General features: G+C 38.3%; 2 protein-coding genes across 3 annotated transcripts in view; one reads left to right on the top strand and one right to left on the bottom strand.

The window, feature by feature from the left end:
• The window catches only part of LOC143378484 (dual 3',5'-cyclic-AMP and -GMP phosphodiesterase 11), a 348,802-nt gene that overhangs the window by 194,473 nt on the left and 127,626 nt on the right, over nt 1-26,703 (bottom strand). The window lies entirely within an intron of this gene.
• LOC143378523 (uncharacterized) overlaps nt 12,682-26,703 on the top strand; it is a 497,243-nt gene continuing 483,221 nt past the window's right edge. The window contains exon 1 of the mRNA XM_076830349.1: nt 12,682-12,952. The gene's annotated coding sequence lies outside the window, so the exon portion shown is untranslated. The remainder of the gene's footprint in view (nt 12,953-26,703) is intronic.

A 26,703-nucleotide genomic window follows, 5' to 3' on the forward strand; every position in this document is an offset into this window, starting at 1 on the left:
TGTGTAAGCGAACGCGAATCTACGGTGAACTTCCAGGTTTGACTTTGTCAAGCAACAACTTTTATCCGACGTAAATTGGAACTAGCTACCGGTTGGTAATTTATAGCCGCTGCAACGAAAATCTTATAGGCCTTTCAGAAGATGTGAAGTATGCAAGTTCAATTAGTTCACCAGGATATATTTCATAAAATAATTGATACACATATGAAATTTAAAATTTATGCCTTCATACGTACTATATATGACTAGTTGTAAATACTAACTTGTTACTGTGTTCCCGTTAAGACGTTTTAAATAAGACACTTCGGTAGCTCGCGACTGCTATTCCAGACATATTTATACGGCTAGGTAATGGTGTCTCTGATGTCAGAGCTACATGGTGCCCCGTTGTAAGCATGCTGTTCGAGGGACAAGGCGGTCGCTTAACGAAACGGTATGCTATTCGGCTCGCCTTTCATCTTCGCCGTTTTCGTTTACGTAGTAATACGATGCCGCCGCTGTTACGTATGTGGAATATTCTCATACGCCGCTCTCACCGTTTTTCGAGCTCGCATCTGCGAAGGGAAAACGCCCTAAAATCCTTTCGCTTATCACACACCACTAATGGGGGCCATGATCTCGACCAGCTGGATCAGGACCATGGGAACGGGAGTGACGCGACGACGACCCATAAGGATTTCCTTATATGGAGATTTCTAACGAAACCCCATTCATTTTTGGGACTATATAAACCCATTGGTTTCAACCCGCTTTGGTTCAAAGCTATACAGTCGCGCGTAGAGTCACGTCGTGTCAAGCTCGTATAGTGCCTCTACGAGCTATAGTGACTTAGGTGTGAGGTCACTCAGCGGGGTCTTAACCGATATCCTGCTGGGTATGGGCCGCTAAACGTGGCTCCCTACTCCCTCTTGCAGGACTGTGTTTAGGGAGGATCAGGACAAAACCGGGGCCCTATAGATTAAGTGTTACAACTTCGATTTTAATAAAATAAAACAGAAATTGAAGATACTGTTTATCATTATTAGAAGACACCAATTAAGCTTTGCTACTGGCTATTAAAAATTGCCTCATTGTCAGCACATATTAAATACAAATCCATTTCAGTAAGGTATATGTACCTACTGCATTACAACAGTAGTAATATAAATTATTTTATATTAATAACTTATTTTACCTTTTAGGGCCCAGGTTTTGTCTGGTCTTCCCTAAACACAGTCCTGCAAGAGGTAGTAGTGGGGGAACGTTTAGCGGCCCGTACCCAGCAGGGTATCGGTTAAGATCCCGCTGGGTACCTCACACCTAAGTCACTATAGCTCGTAGAGGCACTATACAGAGTTGGTTAGATCTAGTAAGATCGAGCTCGAGTCCCCTTCCGAATCAATAGTTAACCTTATAGAATCCGCGAGTTCGGTTAATACCCTATTTGGCATATTCAAATAGCCACTCTTATGCCCCCGCATAGCCAGTGCGTCAGCACCGTGCGAACTAATAGTAACTTACACTATTTATTTAATTAATCGCGACACTTACATTTGTACCATAATTGATTATTCAATATACGAATGGTGTTCACGTGTAATGGTGTTCTCGAATTAAATTTAACGCAATCCATCCAACTGTATAGCTAATTGTAAGTAAGTTTGAACATGCGCCGTTGGAAATGGAACGCTATGAATGCGCGCAGCGACTGCGCTGCGGTCTGTGCGCAGTATGTGTGCATCGGAACACACCCTTGGTTAAAGTCTAGCAAGATCGGGCTAGAGTCCCCGTCAGAATCATAATTAACCTTATAGAATCCGCGAGTTCGGTTTATATTCTATTTGGCACATTGTAATAGCCACTCTTACACCCCGCATCGTCAGTGCGTCAACACCGTGCAAATTAGTGGTAACTTATACACTTTTACTATAGGGGAAGGTGGGGCAAGACGGGGTACCCCCCGCATCTCGTGATGCAAACGCACTAATTAAAATTGAGCATACGCGTTAGATGCGTGGCTATCAGCGCCGTCAGTGAGCAGCGAATGAATGAAACACGTGGACGCGTGACGAAGTTAGATCAGAATTTATAATTTATTGGGACTCCCTTACCTTTTCCTTATTTTTAGCACCCGTGACAGTGATATAATAATATAGAAGATCTCCGGTACATGTATGTGTTTCTGAGGCAGCATTTAGTTGGCTGTAAGGTACGTATGTTATTTTATAGTTTTGTAAATAATGTGTCGGGCAGTGTTTATAGGATTGTAGTGAGACGAGAAGGGGCATGATGGGGTAATGAAAATGAGAGTTACCCCTCACAAACCTAGAAATAAAAATCAAAGTTTCTCATTGTTCCAGGATTGTTAGAAACTACAGATGGAAGACGGACCAAGGAAAATGATACTTCTTTTCTATTACTTAGTCCAAAAGAACTGATTCGCTTGTGGAAAGGTGGATAAGCTGCCAAATACGTGGCAAATGGGCTCATTTCTCCTGTGTTGATGTAGGAGATGAGGACAACGAAGCCATACGTGCGTGCCTCGTCTGTCAACCCAATAAATAATTACTTTATGTACATGTACTTTATTTATATTGTTTTTTAATTGGTACCCCACCCCTGGGGCAAGATGGGGAGAAACGACTATTTCTGAATTTTTTTTATTTATTCCATTGAAACCTGTAAAACTTAGGTTGATTCGCAGTTAAACTGAAAGGCTTATTACCAAACAATGGTTCACATATAAAATTGATTAGTTGATTATGAAAATCTGTGTTTTATTCATCATCAATCCTTAACTACCCCGTCTTGTCCCACCTTCCCCTACTATTTAATCGCGACACTTATATTTGTACAATAATTGATTATTGAATATACGAATGGTATTCACGTGTAAATGGAGTAGATTCGTTAAACCCATCTTCTACCCAGCGATCCTTATAGTATTAGTAGCACACAGCCACCGATACAACTTTGCCGCTCGAGTTGTATCGAACTTTAATTAAGAGTTACGAGGCATCACTAACATTTCCCGCGACTGCCTGATTTCGCATCAGGTTCGTTCGCAACCTTTCATCAAAAACAAGCAATTTTCTCCAACCCAGTGGCTCTCCGATTTCGCATTGGGTGCGTCCATGAAACCTCACCCACCTACGGCTCCCTGATTTCGCATCAGGTTCGTCCGTGTCCTACAGCTCCCTGATTTCGCATCAGGTTCGCCCGTGTCCTACAGCTCCCTGATTTCGCATCAGGTTCGTCTGTAAATCTACCAACCTCCGAACAGCTCCCTGGTTTCGCACCAGGTTCGTCTGTGAATAATCCAACCTCCTAACAGCTCCTCGACTTCGCGTCGAGTGCGTCTGTGAAATTCATCCTAGTGACTCCCCGATTTCGCATCGGGTTCGTTCAGGACGTTTCACCCTCATGCGTCTCCCTGATTTCGAATCAGGTTCGTCCGCGCTTGACTCCATTCCTAGAGCCTCCCTGATTTCGCATCAGGTTCGTCCGTGTCCTACAGCTCCCTGATTTCGCATCAGGTTCGTCTGTAAATCTACCAATTTCTGAACAGCTCCCTGGTTTCGCACCAGGTTCGTCTGTGAATAATCCAACCTCCTAACAGCTCCTCGACTTCGCGTCGAGTGCGTCTCTGAAATTCATCCTAGTGACTCCCCGATTTCGCATCGGGTTCGTTCAGGACGTTTCACCCTCCTGCGGCTCCTTGATTTCGCATCAGGTTCGTCCGCGTTTGACTCCATTCCTAGGGACACCCTGATTTCACACCAGGTTCGTCCGCCTTCTAACTAACAAACTCATAAACCGTATTCCTTGGGAAATACCCTTCTCGCCGGCCTCTCGCGTTGTCGCAGCCCCGGCTGGTAACACCGCTATTTCGAACAAAATTTATGGTTTGTCTCTCGCTCATTTTCATTGACTACACAAGAAGTGGCGGGGATTTTAATGTTCTCTCAACGGGACAACACTATACATACATATAACTGTGTCCGCCACTCGTGTTAAAGAGCCTACAGAGTGCATACATTATGATTTTTCATATGATCTGTCGTACGACTAGTTGCTACGAATACCTCCCTCAATTGTACGGCAAATCATACGAAAACCCGTCTATGAGGCCTTTTACATGCAGAAATGCTTTCACATACAAAACACAAGAGATGGAAAATGTGTGAATACACAGTGATCCGGTGTTGATTTTCCAACTTTGAAAGGGGGATTGTTCATGAAAGAATGTGTCGAAAATGTAGAATAAGATTTTTTCATTTGGAGCTTCGTTTTCGAAAAGAAGGACTTTAAAGATCTGATAAATAAGCGTGTACCTGATTAAGAATTAGCAGAATGCAAGGGTAAATATGGTACAGGGTAGACCGGGGGCGATTGTAACACGTTAAATATCTCAAAACATGTGATAGATATTAACACAAATTTTGGATATATGATGAAGAATGACATTTCGAATACACTCATCCACATCCTAGCAGTATAGATACACAATAGACTTGCATAGTGAAGTAAATAACTTTTCGATACCCTAAAGTAACTTTTCCTTACTGATTTAAAATTATTGTAATATAAATACTCCCTTTGCAAGTACGTGTTTTCTCTATTTTTTAATATTTAATCTGGCCATTTTTAAAGTAACACTGATCGTTACTTATCACTTTTAAGTGTCTCGTTAATAAAAATGTATAATTTAAGTCCAAAAACCTGGTCGGGAGCGATTGTAACATCGGCAGTCGGGGTCGGTTGTGCCGCGACAGAACCGAATAGTGACAAGGAAGATTAATGGAATCCTATAGCACAGCACAAGCAAACCAAATTTATAAATGGGTGCAATGTACTGATTGTAAGGATTGATCACACGAAGAATGCACCAGCCAAAACGTTTCCTATTTCTGCCACAATGGCGACACCGCATAATTGGTTATAAATTTTACTTTTTTCATTTATTATTATAATTAAAATCAATAAATATTTTAATTTTGTAAAGTTAAATTTGTGCTACTATCGACTCCATGCAGTGTTACAACCGAGCCCAGGTCAGGGACGGTTGTAACACTTTCTCCGCTTCTCATTTTTTATTAATAACCGGAATATTCCTTGACATACAGCGAAACTGTTGTGGCTCAAATAACGTCAGATGAGTAAGTAACATTTTCGTAAAAAACTGTTGTTGTAACTGTAATAGTCTTTGCGTAAGCGTATTCCAAAGTCAAAGTATTACTACCGCCCCCGGTCTACCCTAGCGGCGTATAAAATGAATCCTGGTGCAAGAATATGTCGAAATTCTAGAATAAATTTAGGGGAAAGTGGGGCAAAACCGGGTACGCGGGTCAGACCGGGTATCATTGTTTTTCTAAGACAAGAGCTGCGGTATGTACCCAACGTATGGTGTTACATTCGGGTGGACCTCACGACGGTATGAGATCAATCGCAGCCCAAAGTCCGTCGTAGTTTTTCATCCAGAGAGATTTAAAAATTTCGAGTTGAAAAGTTCCATTGTTGCGTTAGTGAATTGCCTTTTTTTATACCACTTGGATTTAAAGAATCTATTACGGTAAGTACTGCATTGTATTCTGTAGTCTTTACACAATATTTTTACGTTTTACCCGGCTCTTTATCGCATGTTGAAGATCGCACATTTAATGTTTAGTAAATCATCTCATTTGGGGCAAAACCGGGTATTTGAGTATGGGGCAAAATCGGGTACCCACACTTTCTATGTATGGCGTAAATGTCTTATAGAAGCTGATTTCTAATCTTTAAAAAATCCAATAATAATCTTGATTATATGTATAGATCGCGGATGGGCTCATGAGATTTGCACAAATATTGAGGAGGGCGACGAGACGTTTATTTGTGATTTTTGTACACTAGATAAATTGAAATAAATTTATGTACAAATCAATATTTGTTAAAATATCTTTTTATATGGTTTCTAAAATAATAGTAATAATGGTTTTATAATTATATCATATTTTATGCGCTTTTTAATAGGTACCTGATATTACCCACACCTACAGGGTAAAACCGGGTACTTGCATACTTCCGAGAAAACTTGTTTTCCTGTAAGCCAAATAGTTTTTTTCAAATAAGAACTCTCATTTTCTGATTCTATAAGGCCCAATTAAGATTTCTAGCGGTGTCCAAAGTTTATTTTTCCGTCTGACTTTATGGTAGCAGGAAAAATACAGTAGGCACCCGGTTATGCCCCACTTTCCCCTACTTCGAAAGGCGCCTTACTTTCAAGAATCGGTTCCATTTCCAAAATCAATTTTTTCGAAAACAGACATTTGTTCGGGAGAATGTTATTCCAACATGTCGACTTATTTTTGCGCAAGGATCATTTCACTCGCTCTTTGTACCATGTACGTATGTATATAGTAGGGATTGCAAACCGGTAAATCGGTAAATCGGTTTGAAGTTTTTTTTCACTGATAACGTAGTAGATGTCGACGGAATTATGCGCTATATATATGCGCTACATTGCTATACGTCCAATTTTTACCGGTAAATCGCCAAATTTTTACCGGTAATTTGATAAATTACGTATTTCTCGATATTTACCGGTAAATTACGTATTTCTCGATATTTACCGGTAAATTACGTATTTCTCGATATTTACCGGTAAATTACGTATTTCTCGATATTTACCGGTAAATTACGTATTTCTCGATATTTACCGGTAAATCGATTTACCGGTAAATTACGTATTTCTCGATATTTACCGGTAAATTACGTATTTCTCGATATTTACCGGTAAATTACGTATTTCTCGATATTTACCGGTAAATTACGTATTTCTCGATATTTACCGGTAAATTACGTATTTCTCGATATTTATCGGTAAATTACGTATTTCTCGATATTTACCGGTAGATCGTGAGAAATACGTATTTCTCGATATTTACCGGTAGATCGCGAGAAATAGTAGCGCATATATGTAGCGCATAATTCCGTCGATATCTACTACGTTATCAGTGAAAAAAAGCTTCAAACCGATTTACCGATTTACCGGTTTGCAATCCCTAGTACATAGGTGCTCCTGCATTCTACCAATTCTTGTCCAGGTGTACGCACTTTGGATGAGTTTTCAGAAACGATTTTCTTGCAAACGAAACCACAAACCAAGAAATATTATTCTACAGTTTCGACTGTGCTTTTCTTGGAAAATAACCCTGTTTGGGTTCTACTATTACTAAAAGTCCACCCTGTATATCTTACATTGCAGCCGCGAGCCACCAAAGTGTCTCATCTGAAAAGACCCTTTAGACAGTCTAGACATCTCACTTTCTTTTCGTCTTCCTTTTGCTGTTCTTGACTGCGCGTTTTAAACAAACTGCGCCGCACTACGTGGGCGAGTTAAATAGACGCTTACTTACACGTGAGGAAACGAACAACGATCACGTATAACCTCGAGTTTTCAGTGAAATTTAGCTCGTAAATCACGCCGTCGTAGGTCGAAATAATGTCACGATGATTAGTCATGCTCAAATGCCCCGGCGGTAGAAGCGCTATGATTGTTGCCTGCAAAACTTCTGGTCTTTCTCAGGCATTCACAGTGGGATAGTTGCACTGAAAACCAGACAAACCTACGAGGATTTTAAAATCTGCTCAATTTTCAAAGTCCCACAACTTTGCTAAAATTCATCCAAAGTTGATGAAACAAAAACCATTTAGAAGTTTGAACTTTCTACTTCTCGATTCTTTGAATCACTTTGATCGAAATGAGGATCCAGGGGGCAAATCCGCCCTCCAAGAGCAGTGTGCCAAACTGCAAAAGTTTGTTAATGTTTGTCAAATACTGGAGAGTGCAAACAATATTTGATGCTCATATTTATGTTCACTGTTGGAAAGTTTGTTAGGAAATATTGCGGCACCGCTTCATAAAGTGGCTCCTCGTTTAAACTGCACGACCTGGAAGTTCCACCGCTAATATTCAACTGTTAATATCTCGAGAACGGAGCCCCGGATCCAAAAACGGTTTTTTACAAAAAAATTTTCGATGTCTTCTTGCATCAGGATATTGCATGTTCCCGAAAGTCCCAGAATTTTGTGACACCCTGTATGCCTTTAAGGGATCTTTCCTGTTATTTGCCCGCTACTATTTTGGTGTTTTGAACCTATCCTAATCCATAACCCAAACCGCTTTCATGTAATTATCCCAGTGCACACAAGTATTCTTGTTTAGACGCAGTTCATGCTCACAAAACGAAATTGTTATGTAGGTTAAAAATTCCAAAATAGTGGCGGATAGATAACAGGGAAGATTCCCTGTAAGTATTAAGTTTCTGTCAATTATAACGAATATTTTGTCACAGAAAAAAAAGTAACAAGCGTGGACTGTCGTGCAAATATTTTCATAACTAGGGGAAGGTGGGGTAAAACGGAACGCTTAACTTTGGAGGGTGATAACTTAAAATCGGGAGGAGAAAAAGACACGAGACTTCAAGAGGAGTCTTCAGTAGACCTTAGACTATAAGAAAATCAAAGTCATTGTTAAGAAAAATCTTTGGGAACGACGGAAAATGAAATTTACCGGAGGTATTGAAATCTTCGCCTCGCTCAAATGGTGGGGTAAGACGGAGCCACTCGAAGACCGTGTAAACGTACAAAATCTTTATTTTTATGATTTAAAATGTATTCATTTATGTTAAAATCTGTAAATGTATGTTTTAGGTATAACTATTGCAAATAAAATATAACAAAAATATATATTATACATATAAGAGAAAATATTTTATTAGATAACATGAAACTTACGGAAAATAATCGAATATAAATATAATATCGTAAAAGAAGGATAGATTAATACGGTTTGTTTATTATTTTAAACATTTAATATTTACACTTCAGCGCGAGATAAAGAACTTTTTATATACGTCAAAATGTAGCGTAAGGACTATAGAATCCAACGATATACTTGCCGTTATTAATTTTCCAAATCCAAGTACCGAAAAGTGGTCGAGAGTCCAACGCAATATTGAAACGTCGATACCGGAAATTTTTCCAACTCTCTTAATGGAAAAATAACGTGTGCAGGGGTCTGTGGTCTATCCCAAAATGCTATGAGGACCCTTTGGTTCCATGTCACGCGATACCAACTCATTCGCAGCTCTTATCTAACAGAAACATTGGTGTTCCGTTTTACCCCACTTTCCCCTACTAATTGCATATATTATAGCAAAGATGTTTTTAGAGTATCAGCCTCGTGTAAAGCGGCGAACTCTTGTCGAGTACTAGAAGGTGGGTGCCGATAAACACTAACAAGGGGACCCCACAGCTGAACCCCCGTGGATTTTAATAAAATTTTAGGGGATGAATCTGGAGGAAACAGCACGGGTTCGTCGAATCCCAGTCATCCTAATTTTTTTTCCTTTCCTTCAACCCTTATTTTAAATAATTAAATTTTACACTGCTTTGCTTCGTAAATATTGTAATTTTTTAACATAAATTTGATATATAAACATGGTAAAAATAAATAACTTTTATACACGCACAACTAGTACATAACGACTTGTATCAACTTGTAGATAAATAGTTGTAAAGTTACATAGACGTGCATGTATGTATTGTAAAGAAAAATTTCATATCAAATATATAATTTACAGTGTCTTTATAGTACAAGTTGATACAAGTCGTTATGTACCAGTTATGTTTGTACGTGTATAAAAGTTGTGTATTTTTACCATGTTTATATATCAAATTTATGTTAAAAAATTACAATATTTATGAAGCAAAGCAGTATAAAATTTAATTATTTAAAATAAGGGTTGAAGGAAAGGGAAAAAAATTAGGATGACCGGGATTCGACGAACCCGTGCTGTTTCGGTGGGAAGTAAGCTCTGTACGTACTCACTCAACTCACTTTCTTGAAATATGCTTGAAGTGAATTGCTTTTAAGTCTCACATATTGATTGTTTATGAATAATGCTCATTGGCATAAAATATTTAGCAGAGGGTAATCGAGGTGACCTCCAGATTCATCCCCTAAAATTTTATTAAAATCCACGGGGGTTCAGCTGTGGGGTCCCCTTGTAAGAATGAGAAGCTCTGAGATAATCAGCCACGCATGTGAAGCCTCCGTACACCTATGCCTTTATCGAAAGAACGTAATAAACGAGGAGATGCGCATTTGAGAGGAAAGACTGAAAGACGCAACTAAGGCAGGAGGGAAATAAATGTAGAAGGAGAATGACAGTTCTGTTATCAGTTGCTTCGTCACGTTTTCATGCGCGGTAAGCGCACCACAGACGCGGTCGTACGCTCACTCGCTATTGCTCGCCGAGGGGATCCATTCGCGTATAGGGTAAACTCGGGTAAGCTCGTGGTATAGTGCCTCTACGAGCTATAGTGACTTACAAGGAACACTATTCAATTGATGATGGAATTGCGCAGATTTTTTTATATAGACCGAAAGTATATGTCACAAAGGTCACAAAAATGAAAGCTAAAGATGCTCCCAACAGCTGGTCTGACCTTGAAAAATCAACAAAGGTGGAACAGGGGAAAAAAGAAAAATGAGGGAAAGAGAATTACAAATCTGTCTGTTCAAATTTAAATATCTCTATTATATGAAAATACATTATAGTAAATGAATGATAATAGATTAATGATGGATAATAATTAGAAAAAAATAATGATAATACTAATGAAATCACAACAGTGGGTAGTATTAACCATTACATTTATGATAATCTTGTCGACAAGAAGGTTTAAAAAAGTGATTGAAGCAATAATAAATTTCACAATGTCTGCAACGAACGAACACTGTTTCTTTCATACCTTGATCAACGAGACAGTCCAAACATGTCACTGACATCACTAGTATTATCATTTATTATCATTTATTATCATTAGTTTTTTCTAATTACTATCTATCGCTAACCTATTATCATTCATTTACTATAATGTATTTTCATATAATAGAGATATTTAAATTTGAACAGACAGATTTGTCATTCCCTTTCCCTCATTTTTCTTTTTTCCCCTGTTCCACATTTGTTGATTTTTCAAGGTCAGACCAGCTGTTGGGAGCATCTTTAATTTACATTTTTGTGACCTTTGTGACATATACTTTCGATCTATATAAAGAAATCTGCGTGATTCCATCATCAATTGAATAGTGTTCCTTGTTAGGTGTGAGGTCACTCAGTGGGGTCTTAATCGATACCCTGCTGGGTACGGGCCGCCAAACGTGCCCCCTACTCCCTCTTGCAGGACTGTGTTTAGGGAAGACCAGGACAAAACCGGGGTCCTAAAGGGTAAAATCTCCAAAATTACCTGAAGCGTGCAGTGATTTTAATTTAAAATAAGTTGTTAATATAAAATAATTTATATTACAACTGTTTTTAATGCTGTACATATACCTTACTACAATGGATTTGTATTTAATATGTGCTGACAATGAGATCATTTTTAATAGCCAGTAGCAAAGCTTAATTGATGTCTTTTAATAATGATAATCAATTTCTTTTTTATTTTATTAAAATCGAAATTGTAACACTTAATCTTTAGGGCCCCGGTTTTGTGTCCTAGTCTTCCCTAAACGCAGTCCTGCAAGAGGTCACGTTTAGCGGCCCATACCCAGCAGGATATCGGTTAAGACCCCGCGGAGTGGCCTCACACCTAAGTCACTATAGCTCGTAGAGGCACTATACAGGTCTCTCCGTGATACTTTTTCATTTACCTGTAACTCGAAATTGACTGACCCAATTTAGATGGAACCAAATCTAACAGACAGCGCTGATCTTCTAGTTTATGTTGTGGTAAAATAAGACAGTTCGACAAAATTTGAATTTCTTCGGACTTGTAACATTCAATAGCTGTTTCTTATAGCTTTTCGTCCCCTGAAAACGAATCCGCAAACCGTTTGTCGCCATCACCCTCAGTTTTTGAGAAATTCGATTTTGAAAAAAATTGCAAATTTTCAAATTTGAACATCTTTTGTGTCGAAACGGTAATACTTATTCGGTTGCTCGTTGCGTCAAATTATTCTATGAACCCTCCCGAATACAACGCTATAAGTTGTTATTGGATTTTGAACATTTAAATTGGTTTAAACAACGATCAAAGGTAAAAGAATACCCGAAATGCAACAATTTTTGCAGATATATTTCTATATATTTAAAAAACTAAGGGTCTAGGAGAAAATCTGAGTACTCCACGCGATGCAGCAGACATTTTTTCTTCGGAAACCATCAACAGAAGTGGTAAAACACCCTATGTTTTCACTACAGAATTAAAAGAGTTTGGCAAAACATGCGGCGCGGACAGTGGTAGTCATGCGCGTTACGCGATTCTGTAACGCTGAGCGGCAGTGGCTCGCGCACCGCCGCACAGTGGGGCACGTAACGTAGGATTCGCGGAAAAAATGTCATAACTTCGGTGTTTCTCAATATTTTTTAATACTTTTTTTTATATTATTTGTTAATAGCCAACGGTTATATGGACAGAAACATAAATAAAATTGAAGCATCTTTAACAAATGAAATAGTAATAAACCGAAGAAACGAATAGTGCACTGCGCACTCGGGTGATTATGTATTAATAACAGCCAAAGTTGCAAATAGTTGCAGCCAATTTTTTTATGGCTGTTAGTAGATGGTATCTGCTTTCAATTAGTACTATCCAGAGCCCGGAGGAAGGCGGAGCTTTGTTTATAAACCTAAAAGAGTTAATGAAAACTTGAAATACTGGGTAGCTTCATTTGAAGCCGTATAGTGGGATTACAGTGAAGAATTTTCGAAAAATATTTATGTCACAAATAAGCTGAGACTATACACATTCGAAATACATGCGATAAAAAAATAAAAATATCTAGAGGAATTCAGAAAAAATTCGACAATCTCGTACGAATATTGACACGTTTCCCGTTAGATTACGAAAGGTTAACTTCAGATCAATTTTTCTTTGCAATTAACATGAGTATGACATATCTGTCATATACGTTAGATACGTTGGTCTATTGGATTTCAGGATATAGTGATGGATACATAAAAATACAACTTTCATTTTAAGACTTTTTTCCTCTCCAGCCCCACTGTGCGCCGTTGACTACCACTGTCGACGCCGCACGTTTTGCCAAACTATTTCGCTTCTGTATAGAAAACAAATCGTGACTTACCACTTCTGTTGATGCTTTCCAAAGGAAAAATATCTGCCGCGTCGCGTGGAGTAGTCAGATTTTCTCCTAGACCCTTAGTTTTGGAAATAAATTTAAAAATATCTGCAAAAGTGGGTGCATTTCGAGTGTTCTTTCACCTTTGATCGTTGTTTAAACATACTTAAATGTTCATAATGCACCAATAACTTATATCGTTGTGTTCGGGAGAGTTTATAGAATAATTTGACGCAACAAGCAACCGAATAACTATTATCGTTTCGACACAAAAGATGTTCAAAGTTGAATATTTGTAATTGTTTTTCAAAATCGAATTTCTCAAAAACTGAGGGTGATGGCGACAAACGGTTTGCGGATTTGTGTTCAGCGCACAAAAACCTATAAGAAACGGCTATTGAATGTTACAAGTAAGAGAGAGTAAGAGAGCATTTTGTTCCGGCAGCGCATTATTCGTGAAATTTTTCGTGCTGTTTGTGGACGATCGCTTGTTTATGTATTATATGTGCTTTAGAAGATAAATGAAAAGTTCAAACTGCAGGTATGCCATGGTAAAATGACACTTTAACAAATCTTACTCTTGAAATTATCATACAATAAGGCATCAGTGTTATTTTTGCTTATGAAAAGTGACTAGGGTAAATGTCCCAATTACTGGCAGTGTCCCTATTACTGCCACTTCATTTATTTTACTTAAGAAACACGCAATGTATAATGAATAGTTTAAAAAATAATTTATCATAAAATTGGGACTGTTCTTCTTATTATTATAGTACATTCTTTATATTTCTATTCGTTATACACTACGTTTTTTTTTAAGTGAAATAAATAAAGTGGCAGTAATAGGGACACTGACAGTAAATGGGACATCTACCCTAAATTCTTATTTTTCGTGTGCCCGAGCCTGCGTTTCTGATTGTGATGTTCGAGAAATTCTGCTGGCAAATACCAGATACCATGTTTCCTTGCGTCTCAGACATCTAAAGAGCCATTGGAGGAAGGAACTGGGCGAATATATGCACTCGCATCCTGGAGAGAAACCCCAACAGATTTGATTTCAATAGTTTGCTCGCTCCAGCCTGGCTATCTACTTTCATTCCGAGCACAATAATAAGCAGTTTTCGGAAGATAGGAATCTTTCCAATAAACAAAGCTGTTATTACAGATGAAGCTATAGCTGCATCTCTTGTTACGGAGCGATCACAGGCACACGAAGAACCTAATGCTCAGGAAACACTAAACTCCTCCACGGATATTCTGCAAATCCCCCATTCAAATAAAGAACGAGTTCCACCAAGGAATGATCCCAGGGGAAAGGTAGTGTCCTCAACTTCAGCATCCTGTTCTTCAACATCTTTTGCTACAACAGGCCACGGTGTTGAAACTCAGATGTCTACTCGGTCTCCTATGCGTCAATCCAATCATTTAATAACAATAATATAAAAATAATATAAAGGAATATAAAATAATGTAAACTAATGTAAACTAATGTAAAATAATATAAAATAAGATAAAAAAAGTAGTTGATGGCCATATCACGGGCTAGCGAGAACTATCACGGAGTTAGCAGAGTACTATCACGGAGTAACCGGAGTATGTTGTTAGATACCTAGCTTCGCGACTTCCTCTTTTAAGCACATCTGGTCATTGTCACTCTCTTAAGACCCTTAGTCCGTTTCGAGCGTCCGTAACTTAACGGTAAACAGGCGGAATAGGCCGTAGGCCCCAAGGCCCTTCTTTTTCAAACCGTTACAACCGAACTTTCTCCAGACTACCACTTCTACCCTTACCAGTTCCATTTCCCACACCCTCGCAATAGAACAACCAATAGGATTCTCCAACTTGTCGACGTTCATCCCTGAGTACGTCTCTAGGTTTAGAAAGCTTTGATTCTTGGTACTGTGAAGTCATACTCCAACATACTGTATAATAAAGACGTGTTTCGTTTTATGCAAGTATTCGAATTTGTTCTACCCCGGGTTCATGACAATGTCATGACAACTTAATTTTGTATATTTTCAATAAACTATACGTAGTAAATTTCTGTTAACCTATTATATGTTTCTCTGAGGTCTAACCTATCATTATATCCAAGACACACTTTCAGAATATGTAAATATTAGCAGTTAATAGTCGAATTCTAAAATTATCACGGACTTACCCGAGTTTACCCTATAAGTATAAACGTAGGTAATAAGTATGTATTTATAAACGTACTAACAAAACACCCCCGCGCTTCGCATCGAGCCTAAGAGATATTAAGGACTCCATGAAAACATATTTCACCTCTTTTCACCATCCCCTTAGAGCAGGGGTGCACACTAAGTCTGCCCTAGGGCAGTCGGTGAGCCCTCGAGCTCGACCGTGGTATGCTCACCCCCACTCCTCGGTATAATGTCTCGTGGTGGGGAACTCTATGACTGCAAAGGCCGTATGCCTGTTACAACTACAAGCATACTCGCGATAGATATACAAGACCAAACGAAAACGTACAGAATTTTATATTATATTCAGAAAGTTAATTTTAACAAATTCGCATACGTAAATTTGAGTATTTGCATTTGAAGATATCTAATAACATATATATATATACAGTGGGCCACAAAAGTATTCGGATACTTATAAAGTTGGTCCAATATTAGATCCATACGTGAATATACATATATTTCTATGTATAATTTGTTAATATTTATTAATCGTGGATTCATTTTTCTTCGATTTGAAACCTTGAGTACAGAGATTGGAAGTATAATACTCAATACATTTCTTTTAAAAATTCCCCAAAGTGTGCCTTACTTTCGGAGCGTCAAACTCTGGTAACCCTGGCGGCAGCCTGTGAAGCTCCGCTCCCACTACTCCAACCGCTCCCCACTCCGTTGGCGGACTCGCTTGTTCTTGAACGAGCTCGAATGTGCGCTCGCGCCCGGAATTGGGGGTCCTGTGCACCCCTGCCTTAGAGGTTGATTAGGGCAAAATCATGAAATTGGTTCGTAGGCATTTATGTGGGTAACCTTTCGAAGTAAAAACCAAGTTGATATCTAATCAGGCCTAAGAGATATTAAGGAATCCGTGAAAACACAGTTTACCCCGCTCCACCCCCTTAGGGGTTCATTAGAGCAAAATGCTGAATCTGGTTTTTAGGCATTTGTGGGGGTAACATTTGTAAGTAGAAACTAAGTTGATATGTAATCGGGCCTAACAAATAATGAGTCCGAGAAAACATATTTCACCCCTTTTTACCCCCTTCCAGCTAAAGCAAAAAAATGTTAATTGTCTTGGTATAAATAATAAAACAAGACAAGATACCACTGAGACAAGAAAGAAAGAAAAATATTAATGCAATTTATACATATTTATTCAGTTTAGCAACACTAATTCGGAGCGCAGCGGCAAGTATTTTGAATAAAATATTTATTGGTATTGAAATATTATTTCTATAAAAATAAATCTGCTTAATATTATTAAGCGCAGTTGGAAAAGCACCGAATCTTACATTGCGTTACACAGTGTCGCCTTTGCACGCTGCGGGAAAGCACCTTTATGTACTTATGTACTTGCAGCTCATTTTGACTTCAATCTTTTTTTTTTATTTTGTAATTATTATTATCTTCTATTTTTTGTGGTTATTTGATTTCATGTACCTGATGTAATTTTTTTACTTTTTTGAATTTTTTTTATGGGGATAGAGGTTACTTCGTAAGAGCTGAAGTCTGGGTTCGATTCTCGACACCGCCAATTTTTTACCTCAATGTCCTAACCGAGACCTGATTAAGATGTCTTTACGACGTATTTTGGAGTTCTTTAACACTATTCGTATCAACACTCCATGTATACCTATTCCTACCGTGACCGGTCAAATGACCGGTCCTCGAAAAAGAGTTATATTTTTTACAATTGAACGTAGATAGTAGTTAATTTGGTACTGAATGTAATAATAAATGAAACAACTTTCACCAAATAACAAAATAATTTTTTTTCAGTTTAATTAAACACTTGAAAAGAAATCGGTCAAATAGGTCATCATCTTTTTCCATGTCATCTTCAGTTTCAGAAAGTTCCTCTTCATCGGCATCCGAACACTCTTCGTGTATGTTATTTATGTTTTCTAATAACATCATATTTTTTGAGCGCCTTGTCATTTTTCGGATAAATATTCGCCACAGAATAATACACTAAAGACCAAATACAAAATTTGCGTCAGAGTATTGTTGAGTTATTTTTTCTTTCTTCAAATTAGTACTTATAACTTGAAATGCAAATGCAAACACTTCAGAAATTTTAAACCGTGATGCTCTCTTCGCGCTATAAAATTGAACTGTGTCACTCAACTCTGCGATCTGCGTACTATTGGAAGCCGGAGGGAGGTCGCGCTGCTCAATGCCCTTCAACGATGTCCGTTGTGTAACGAAGAATGTAAACAAAACAAATCGCGACAGACCGCGGATATGGACAAAGAACCTAAAAGTAAGGTTTCTTGGAGAGGTTTGGGGATTCGTCTTGCCCCTGTGACGTTTCGGCTTGTGGGGTACACTCCTGCTATGAAACATTATTTCAACAATTCACGTGCGTAACTTGATAGCATCTCCTTCAGAATAATGTAATAAAGAGGCTCATTCCGTTTCCAGTTGGACATGTAATTAAGAGTAGAAGTAAATACTGAAACAAGTAATTAAGAGTAGAAGTAAATACTGAAAAATTCATTGTATACATATTTTAAGAAAAGTCGTAAAGATAAATAGCGATGTGATAACGTTGTGTGTGGGAAAATGTACGCCAATGTTTAAAAACGATCAAATTGACCGGTCTGGTACGAATAGTGTTAAAATGCCATCTGGATGTCTTTTAGGCGTCTTTCGGACGCTTTTAAGCCGTCTTTGTACTATCTGGGATATGTATTAAAAGGGGATACAAAATTGTGTATAATAAGGACACCATTTGTCACACATAATTTAAAACAATTAAGTGAAACAAAACTTCGTGCATTGCTGTGTACTATACAAGTATTAAGATTTCTTGTCTTACCTTACTCTACCTCATTTGAATTTAAAACGAGAAGCCATTTTTTACGCCACTCTGTGAGTTATGAACTGTTCGATGAAAGAGTCCCGTTTAAAACTTCAAACATGCGATGTTTGTATGTATGTACAGGTGTTTTTCAATGATGGTTGGTGATTTAAAATCGAAAAGTGTACCAAACATGCTGAGGATATCTGGGGAAACATAGTTATGTAATTTATTACAATGTTGCGGATGTCGACGCTTTTGATGACAGGAATAATGAAAAGCGGCTAGAGGCGCGGGCGGTGTCCGGTCGTACGAGACTCGTCGCTTGCAGATCGAGAATTACCTCATGTTTCAGGAAATGTTGCATTAACTTCTTGCCGCCCTTCCTCGGCGGCTACTAAAAACATGAAAAAGACACACGAACTTTGCCGGCTACGGTTCTATTAACGATTTACCACGATTAAGCGTATACAGATTTTTATAGATATACTTTCTTAACGTGTTTTCAAAATTATTTTATTCGTTAATTTTGAAAACCACAGGGAAACGAGGGAACTGGCAAACAGCAGAAATTTTGAACATTTAATTTCAGGAGGGGAGAGGGGGATATTGCCCAGACCACTTAAAACAGGAGTTAGGAAATGTATTAAGTTTTTCACTCATTCCATTGTCCCAATTGTATTCTATATCAAATATTGTGTTCATTAGGGTGGACCTTATTTTTCGACCATCAGATTTTTTGTCCCACCCCCCAGAAATGTCACACTTGTTGGGAAAATGATCTGGAAAGAATTTCAGCCAGATTGGACCACGGGAAAATGAAGCGCCACGAATTTGAAAATTTTGAACTTTTTAAATCTTGACATAAATATATATTATGATATATCGTTGAATTGGTATTTTTTTCTGTTTAAGAATACATACACAGCATATACGATTGTTAAAAAAAAGTCCGTGACCTTGAAAACTCGAACGTGCAATAGTAACTTTAGATTGCAATAATTGTAATACATATTTTCTAACAATGTACCATTGAGTACTAAAGCTTCAATGAGTGCTAAGAAACATATTAAAAGTTTTTTTTCTATGGGAAAGAAAACCTGAGAAATTTTGTTTGTTACTCAATAATTTATCACCGAATCTTACAAATAACTGTATTAAAGAAGAACGATGGACAAAATTACATCTGTACTTGTAGGGTATAATCCATCGAATTCACAATGTTGGTGTTCCAACATCACAAATATTCCACTATACACACCACGTACTGTGTTACAACATTTCCGTAATGAAACAGTAGAAACATGTATTAACATTGGGTAATGAGAAATTAAAGATAAACAAAGCATGAGTTTCATTTGAAAGATAAATTTCATCGTGAAATCTCACGAGTACGTGATTTCGAGATCCATCTGACATGACCAAAGGGGAGGAACAAGAGGAAGAAGATTTCTCGTCTGAAGTCGCCCGTTTCGCGAACGTTATGTCACGACCAACAGTTGCAACTTTCTAATCGGCCGAGAACTCGCTAAGAAATTCTCTTAGCAGAGATCTCGTAATTAACCTATCCATCGTTTTTTCTTTGTCCTGCCGTTACGCACTCACCACCAGTTGCCGCCGAGTTGGTCGACAAGAAACCAAAACCAGGCGACCAAACGAGGCGACCAGACCGGGCGACTCGATAACTGTCAGTTTCGTAGGGATCGCCAAACAGAATGGACGTCGAGGAGATTGTTCTAATTGTGAAGTGCATTAAAAAAAAAAGAAGAGGCGAGAATGGGTGCATTCTTTATTATAAGAACGCTTTAAGAAAGGAAGATTTACTGGCTTTGTCATCCCCAAATAAATGCACTATTTCTTATTGTTTTTTTAATGTCACAATTTGAGTATTTAATACACGACAAGTCCCAAATTACCTTTCGAGATTCAATTTTCAAATTAAATTTCTGTGTATCGAAACTCATTTCGTTGCTCGCAAGTGTCTGTTCGCCAACAAAGTTGCTCGTCACCTAAACGCGGCCATTTATTTGCTAAGAACTCGGTTTGGCCTACACGTTAAGAGCTCGGCGCTGTCCCCACCACTTCTGGCTCACTCCAGTTCTGCAAAGGCGAGAGCGAGATGGAACGAGGGCGAATCAGAGGAACTGAAAGCGGGCGAGGAACGGTGCGAGGTAGACGACGCGTTGATGCTTTGTCTCGCTCCGCCTTTCTTTGCATGCGCGACGGGAATGAGCGTTTACAGTAGTAGTGATCGGCAGTTCAGGCCTGCCGCGGCTAGCAAATACATGTCGTTCGGCAGTAAGTCACGCCTCCCCAGGCAGCAGCGTTGTGTTGTGTTAATAATGTATCAATGTGTAGCTATGCATCTACGAGCCTGCACTCCTGCCACAACCGTTGCTCCCCACTCCGTTGTAACGATAACCGACGTCACTGTTCGGAGCTTTGCCCGCGAGACCATAAGGTGAACATCGCTGTTTCGGAGTTTAGGCTCGCTCTTGTTTCATCTCGCGGCTAAACTTCCAAAAACCTCCATGCTTCAAATTGGCTGAAATTTTGGAAACAGTTTCATTTTGCATAGAAATAATGTTTGCGAGAAGGATTTTTGGTAACTTGAATTTTTTTACCATATTGATGTCATTCCCAAACTTACCGACACAATGCAGTATAATGTATAATGAGCAAAACTTTTAAAACAAATAATTACCGTGTTTGCTGATGATCTAAATCCCCAAAGAAAAGTAAACTAAAACATAATCGTTTACATAGATCGAAGCTGAATCGAATATTCCATAGTTGACTCCCTGATTTTTTTTGTAATTCTTTACGATCCTATGCAGAGATGAGCATTATTTAAATAAAAGGATATACTTCCGAATGTCCCCAGTGGCCGATCGACACAAACAAGACAATATTATTAATCTTCTTTGTCACTATTTGGTTCTGTCCCGGTACAACCGACCCCGACTGCCGATGTTACAATCGCCCCCGACCAGGTTTTTGAACTTAAATTATAAATTTTTATTAACGAGGCACTTAAAAGTGATAAGTAACGATCAGTATCACTTTAAAAATAGCCAGATTAAATATTAAAAAATAGAGAAGAACACGTACTTGCAAAGGGAGTATTTATATTACAATTTTAAATCAGTAAGGAAAAGTTACTTTAGGGTATTGAAAAGTTATTTTCTTCACTATGCATATCTATTGTGTATCTATACTGCTAGCATGTGGATGTGTGTATTCGAAATGTCATTCTTCATCATATGTCCAAAATTTGTGTTAATATCTATCATATGTTTTGACATATTTAACGTGTTACAATTGCCCCCCTGTTACTATCGCCCCCGGTCTACCCTATAGTGTAAATCGACCTTTAGACAGGTGGACTATCGAGAAGCCGACGGCTTCGATCAAAAGTGTTAGAGGCTCGCCAAAGTTATTCGAACTTTGAATAACTTTCGAATAAAAGTACGAATGAAATTGAGGAAACCATTCGAAGCTTAAAATGAATTCCCGTCGAATAAAAAATCATGCATGGCTGTCGAATGAATTCCCGTCGAATGAAAAAAGTATTTGAGGCGCTTGAAATAAAAATAACTTTGGGCTACTTTTATTTGATGAGTCTCGAATAAAATTTTTATCTTTTATTCGAAATCAATTTTTTATTTAAAATAATTGTTTGCCCATCTCTGCTTGACGCGAGACACTACCGTGTCTCCTGATGTTGAGGTGTGTGTCTCGAGAAGATTGTGTTTAATCCCAGCTCCTGGTGTGTGTGTTTGGTTACTTTATTAGTAGAGATGTACCGACTACGCTTTGGCCGACTAGCCGACTACACGATTAAGGGGTTAGCTACCGTCAGGAGGTAGAAAAAGAATCAATTCTTTGGGAATTTATTTCAGAAAGTACATGCATATATTTATGCAATGGTTTTTGTATTCAGATGAGGGACGCTTTAAGAGGTTATTATATATTATGTTTTGGTATAAAAATATTTACTTATTGCAAAATTACAGCTGATTTCCCGGAAGCTGCTTTTACACCGGTGACCACGATTTCTCCAAAACCGCTTCGCCAATCCGGATTGTCCGGATGAGATGACCCATGTAAAAAATACATGTTACACGGTTAATAAGACGAAAAATTATTTCTTTTTCTTGCACCGAACTTTTCCACACTCATTGCATAAGTTCAAAAAATTTTAGCATCCTTCGTGAAACCATTTTTTAAAGCTCATACATCAAACCCAGTCATCGGTTTTCGATGTACAGCTGTACTACTACCCACAACCCACCCATTTTGCCACTTTGGATTGCTTCTACGGCGTTCAACAATGCCTCGTTTGTCCATAACTTCCTAAGCTGATTATACCTTCGTTTATATTCCATTGTCATGTTCTACAAAAACATTTACTAGCTATTATGCATGATTTTATGATGGGCCAACTATCCCCGAAAAAATCGGACCAACTAACCCGAGAGTCACGGAGCGCTGACTCGCATATTTTTTCCATAATGCTACGACAATATCTCATCACAAGAACGTAAATATAACCTCTAAACATTATATTAACGCACTGCATTCGGAAAAAGACATTAAAAGTATTTTTACATTACAAATAACTTACCTGATTTCACAGTTGAAAGCAAACAGAAAACACGATTAATGCGGCGTGGGAGCGACGCGCAATATACCACTAGAAACAACTGAAAATCGCAACGTTCTACAACATAAACGTGAACGAGCCATCTCACCCGGAATTACCCTACATCGCAAACAAAAGAATAGGCGGTGAAACACCAAATAGAATCAAAAGCATAAAATGAATATTTTGCTTTCACGTCTCAACAGTTTTGAAGAAAGTAAGAGGACCCCAAATATAAAATGTTAGCTTCGGGAATTCCCCCGTTTGGAAGATACAGTTACTTGACGGCGTGTAACATTTGTGTTTCTTTTCGATGAAGACAAAAAAGAAACAATTGTTACACTCCACGCGGTGCTTGTAATCACAGTCTCATTTTTAGCATCCCCAAACTCACATCGGTTCGCTACCATGCTTTACGCGCCTTCAAGCTGGCGCGCGACCCCGCATTAATCTAGCCCCAACCAATACTCATGTCCGGGACAAGTTGGAAAGTGAAGTGCGTTGTGTCGGAATAAATCGATAGAAATACTGATAAGAGAGGGGTCGTGGTAAAGTGATTAAAAAACTTCCGTTCAAATCCATGAGGAAGAGTTTACCAAAGTTTTTTGTGAATTTCTTAGAAAGTATAGGAACTAAGGCCGAGCGGCGATTATATGTACAGGGAAAAGGTTTGTCAGAATGTTGAGTTTTACACTATATTTAAAGTTCATAAAAATCGGAATCGTGTATCCTTTTATGCAAAATTACCCCTGTATCTTTTGAACGCATTAATTGCCGAAGTTACAATTTTATATTTGGGGTGTTTCCACACCCCTCTCAATACCCAGCAGGTTTCAACTCGATCGTCCACCGGTGCCTATCGGAAGTACAGCCAATATTTCTTCTGCGTGAAGATAAAGGTAGGTAAAGCGGACGGACAGTATTCTAAGTTCTACTTTTGCATAATCCGTCAAACATATCCATTAAGCATAACCTACAAGTGTACATAAGCAGTTTATGGTACGTTCGATTTTTTATCTTTCAACTCTGGACGAAGTAGTGGAGGTAACGCCAGGTGCAACGTGAAACACCACTTTGCTCTTTGCAAACATGAAACCGTTCTTTCAGAATTCGGCTAGAATTTCGTTCCTTGTGGTCCACGGCTGCTTTAACGAGATCCTTCCTCTGCCGACTTTGATCCTCACAGCTGCGCTTCTTCAAGCTGAAAACGCTCGAACGGATACGTCAATTAGGACGCCGCTAATTCGCGGAGGTTGTGACCTTCCGCTCTCTGCCCACGTACCGGCCAAAGTAATAATAACTCGTTTAGAACGTAAGATGTATCACGCAGGGTTGCTAGGAGGCAGAGAAAAAGATCGGTTTGAAAGCGTGCCTCGAGCTGAACTGCCATTGACATTGGCAAAGGTGTCAATGCCGCGAAATGTCTGCCTTGATTTCATTTCGCTGATAGAACCGACAAGGTCATGGCAGCTTCTCCGTATCACTATGGGAAGTCGTCTGATATTTTCCATGTACATATTTCGGCTTGACTATTGGGACTGGCTTCGGTTAACACTGGTGATTGTATTTCTGGATACCTATCATTAATATCGCTCCGCTTATTTTCTAGCATGGTGATTGCATTTTTCACTCCTTGTCTGAACGGGACTTCGAATGTGAAGAAAAATATGATATATTTAAAAGGCGCTAGGGTTTAAGGTATTTATTCCGAATGGGGACCGTCGCCTCACCGATTTCAATGTTCTTGAAATACGTTGTCAAGGTCAGGGAACCGAACCCTAACCCGTACCGGGTTCGGTACGCCGTATCATCGACTAACCCGCCTAACCCGGTAACAGAAATCATCTGTAACCCGAGTAACCCGGTTAACCGGGTTAATGCGGTTACAGTATTACGGTGAAAAACATAGTTGTAACCATGTTTCCAAATACAGATGAATTTTATTTTAATATCGGAGACTCCTTGGTAGGGTGATGCATGCACGTGAAAGTAATAAATATGCGAGCTCAAAGATTAACTTGGCCGCGCCGAAATCGCGAGCGTTTGCCGACGCACAGTGTAAGATTTTGGACAAAAATCGCTCGACAGCGCAAATCTTAACCGATTTCAATAATTTTTTTTTTAAAATACTCGTAAAGGATTCAGCAGTAACGGAGCACAACAATAAAATCAGTATCTGTTGGTATAATCTATAGAAAATACTATTTAGCATAACATAACATAAAAGCATAAATAAATAAATTTTGCAGATTAAAGGTATTAAAAATTAATTTTTTGTAAATTTAATATTAACTATAAAATAAAAGTTTACTTTAAATTTACAAAAATTATGTTCTAAATAAACTGTATAGCTGATTTAAATCTTATATTTATAAATTACATTATAAAATTAGTTACCATAAAATATTCGATTCTAATTACTCCGAATTACAATTATTATAAAGTTATTTTTAAATTTATATATTAAAAATAAAATCAAAACTAATATAATTGAAATATAATTTAAGAATACAACATTCAAATCAGCTATGCAGTTTATTTAAAACATAAATTTTGTAAATGTAGAGTACATTTTTTATGTTACAGCTAATATTAAATTTGAAGAAAAAAAAAATTTAATATCTTTAATCTGTATAATTTATGTTTTTATGTTATGTTGCGCTAAATAGTGTTTTCTATAAATCAGACCAACAGATATGGGTTTTATTGCAGTGCTCCGTTATTGCTGAATCCTTTACGAGTATTTTAAAAAAAAAATTATTGAAATCGGTCAAGATTTGCGCTGTCGGCCGATTTTTGTCCAAAATCTCACACCGTCTGGACTGTGCGGGTTTAGGACCCGGTTGTTCGGTGCTTCGGTAGTACCTGCCGCACGGACGAGACCGACTGTCGACCAGATGACGGGACCTTTGCCTATTGTCTAAGGTTTCGGTGTCGAAAATATTCGAATGCTAGAAAATGGAAGCTATAAGGCGAAACGCGTACACGGCTGTAGAAGATATTGATGCTAAAAGATATTGGTGTTGAGTAATTCTTGAAGTTTAAGAAATAAAGTATAAATTCCGTTTCTAACAACCCTCTAAAATTAATCGATCCTGCATGGATTATATACTCGTATATCTTAAACATTGTGTATTCATTTGATCTGAATATGTATTGCCTGTAGATTCACATATCACTGACTTGCCGTAAATGACTGTCTAGTCTAGACTAGACTGTCTTATTTTACTAGTAACCCGCTCGTAGCGGGTTAACCCGGTTACTTCGGTTCTTTCTAGAATTTAAGAACCGTTCCCTCGCGGTTAGTATGGGTTACAGAAACCTTCCTTGGTTAACCGGGTAAGGGTTAGGGTTACGCGGCGGTTCGGATCCCTGGTCAAGGTCGACTTCCTGAGTAACTTTTTCCTGTACATAATATAACCGCCGCTCGGCCGTAGTTTCGAAGATATACGCAAACAGACTTTCTTTAAGCAAACCACCGATTGGTTACACCAATTTTTAAAATTTGTAATATATTTCGAACATCGAAGACAGCTTTTAATTTTTAAAATGGAACTCAATAATATGAACAATCATAACGTTCCAAGTCAGATTAGCGAGATGAAAAATTTATTAGTAGTTAAGAGGGTTAACTTCGTTTGAATATTGGCGCCAAAACAAATTGTGATCAATTTCCCGAACAATATATAGCGCGATCTATCCTGCGGAAGCATCGTCGTTTCCTTACGTCCTTGCTTGTGCTTGTGAGTAAAAAGTTCTTTTGTGTATCGAGTTGCCACTTTTGATCTGATTGTAATCCAAGGATTTGTAACGAACCGCTACCAACCGCCATAAATTTTTCCTTTTTCTTCTCTATTAATCATTATTTTCGTTCCATTATATCTAAGTTGTAACATTAGCACTAAGGACATGCGAAACTCATGCGAGCGACACGCTACGT

Source organism: Andrena cerasifolii, chromosome 2 (assembly GCF_050908995.1).
Source record: "Andrena cerasifolii isolate SP2316 chromosome 2, iyAndCera1_principal, whole genome shotgun sequence".
Lineage (NCBI taxonomy): Eukaryota > Metazoa > Arthropoda > Insecta > Hymenoptera > Andrenidae > Andrena > Andrena cerasifolii.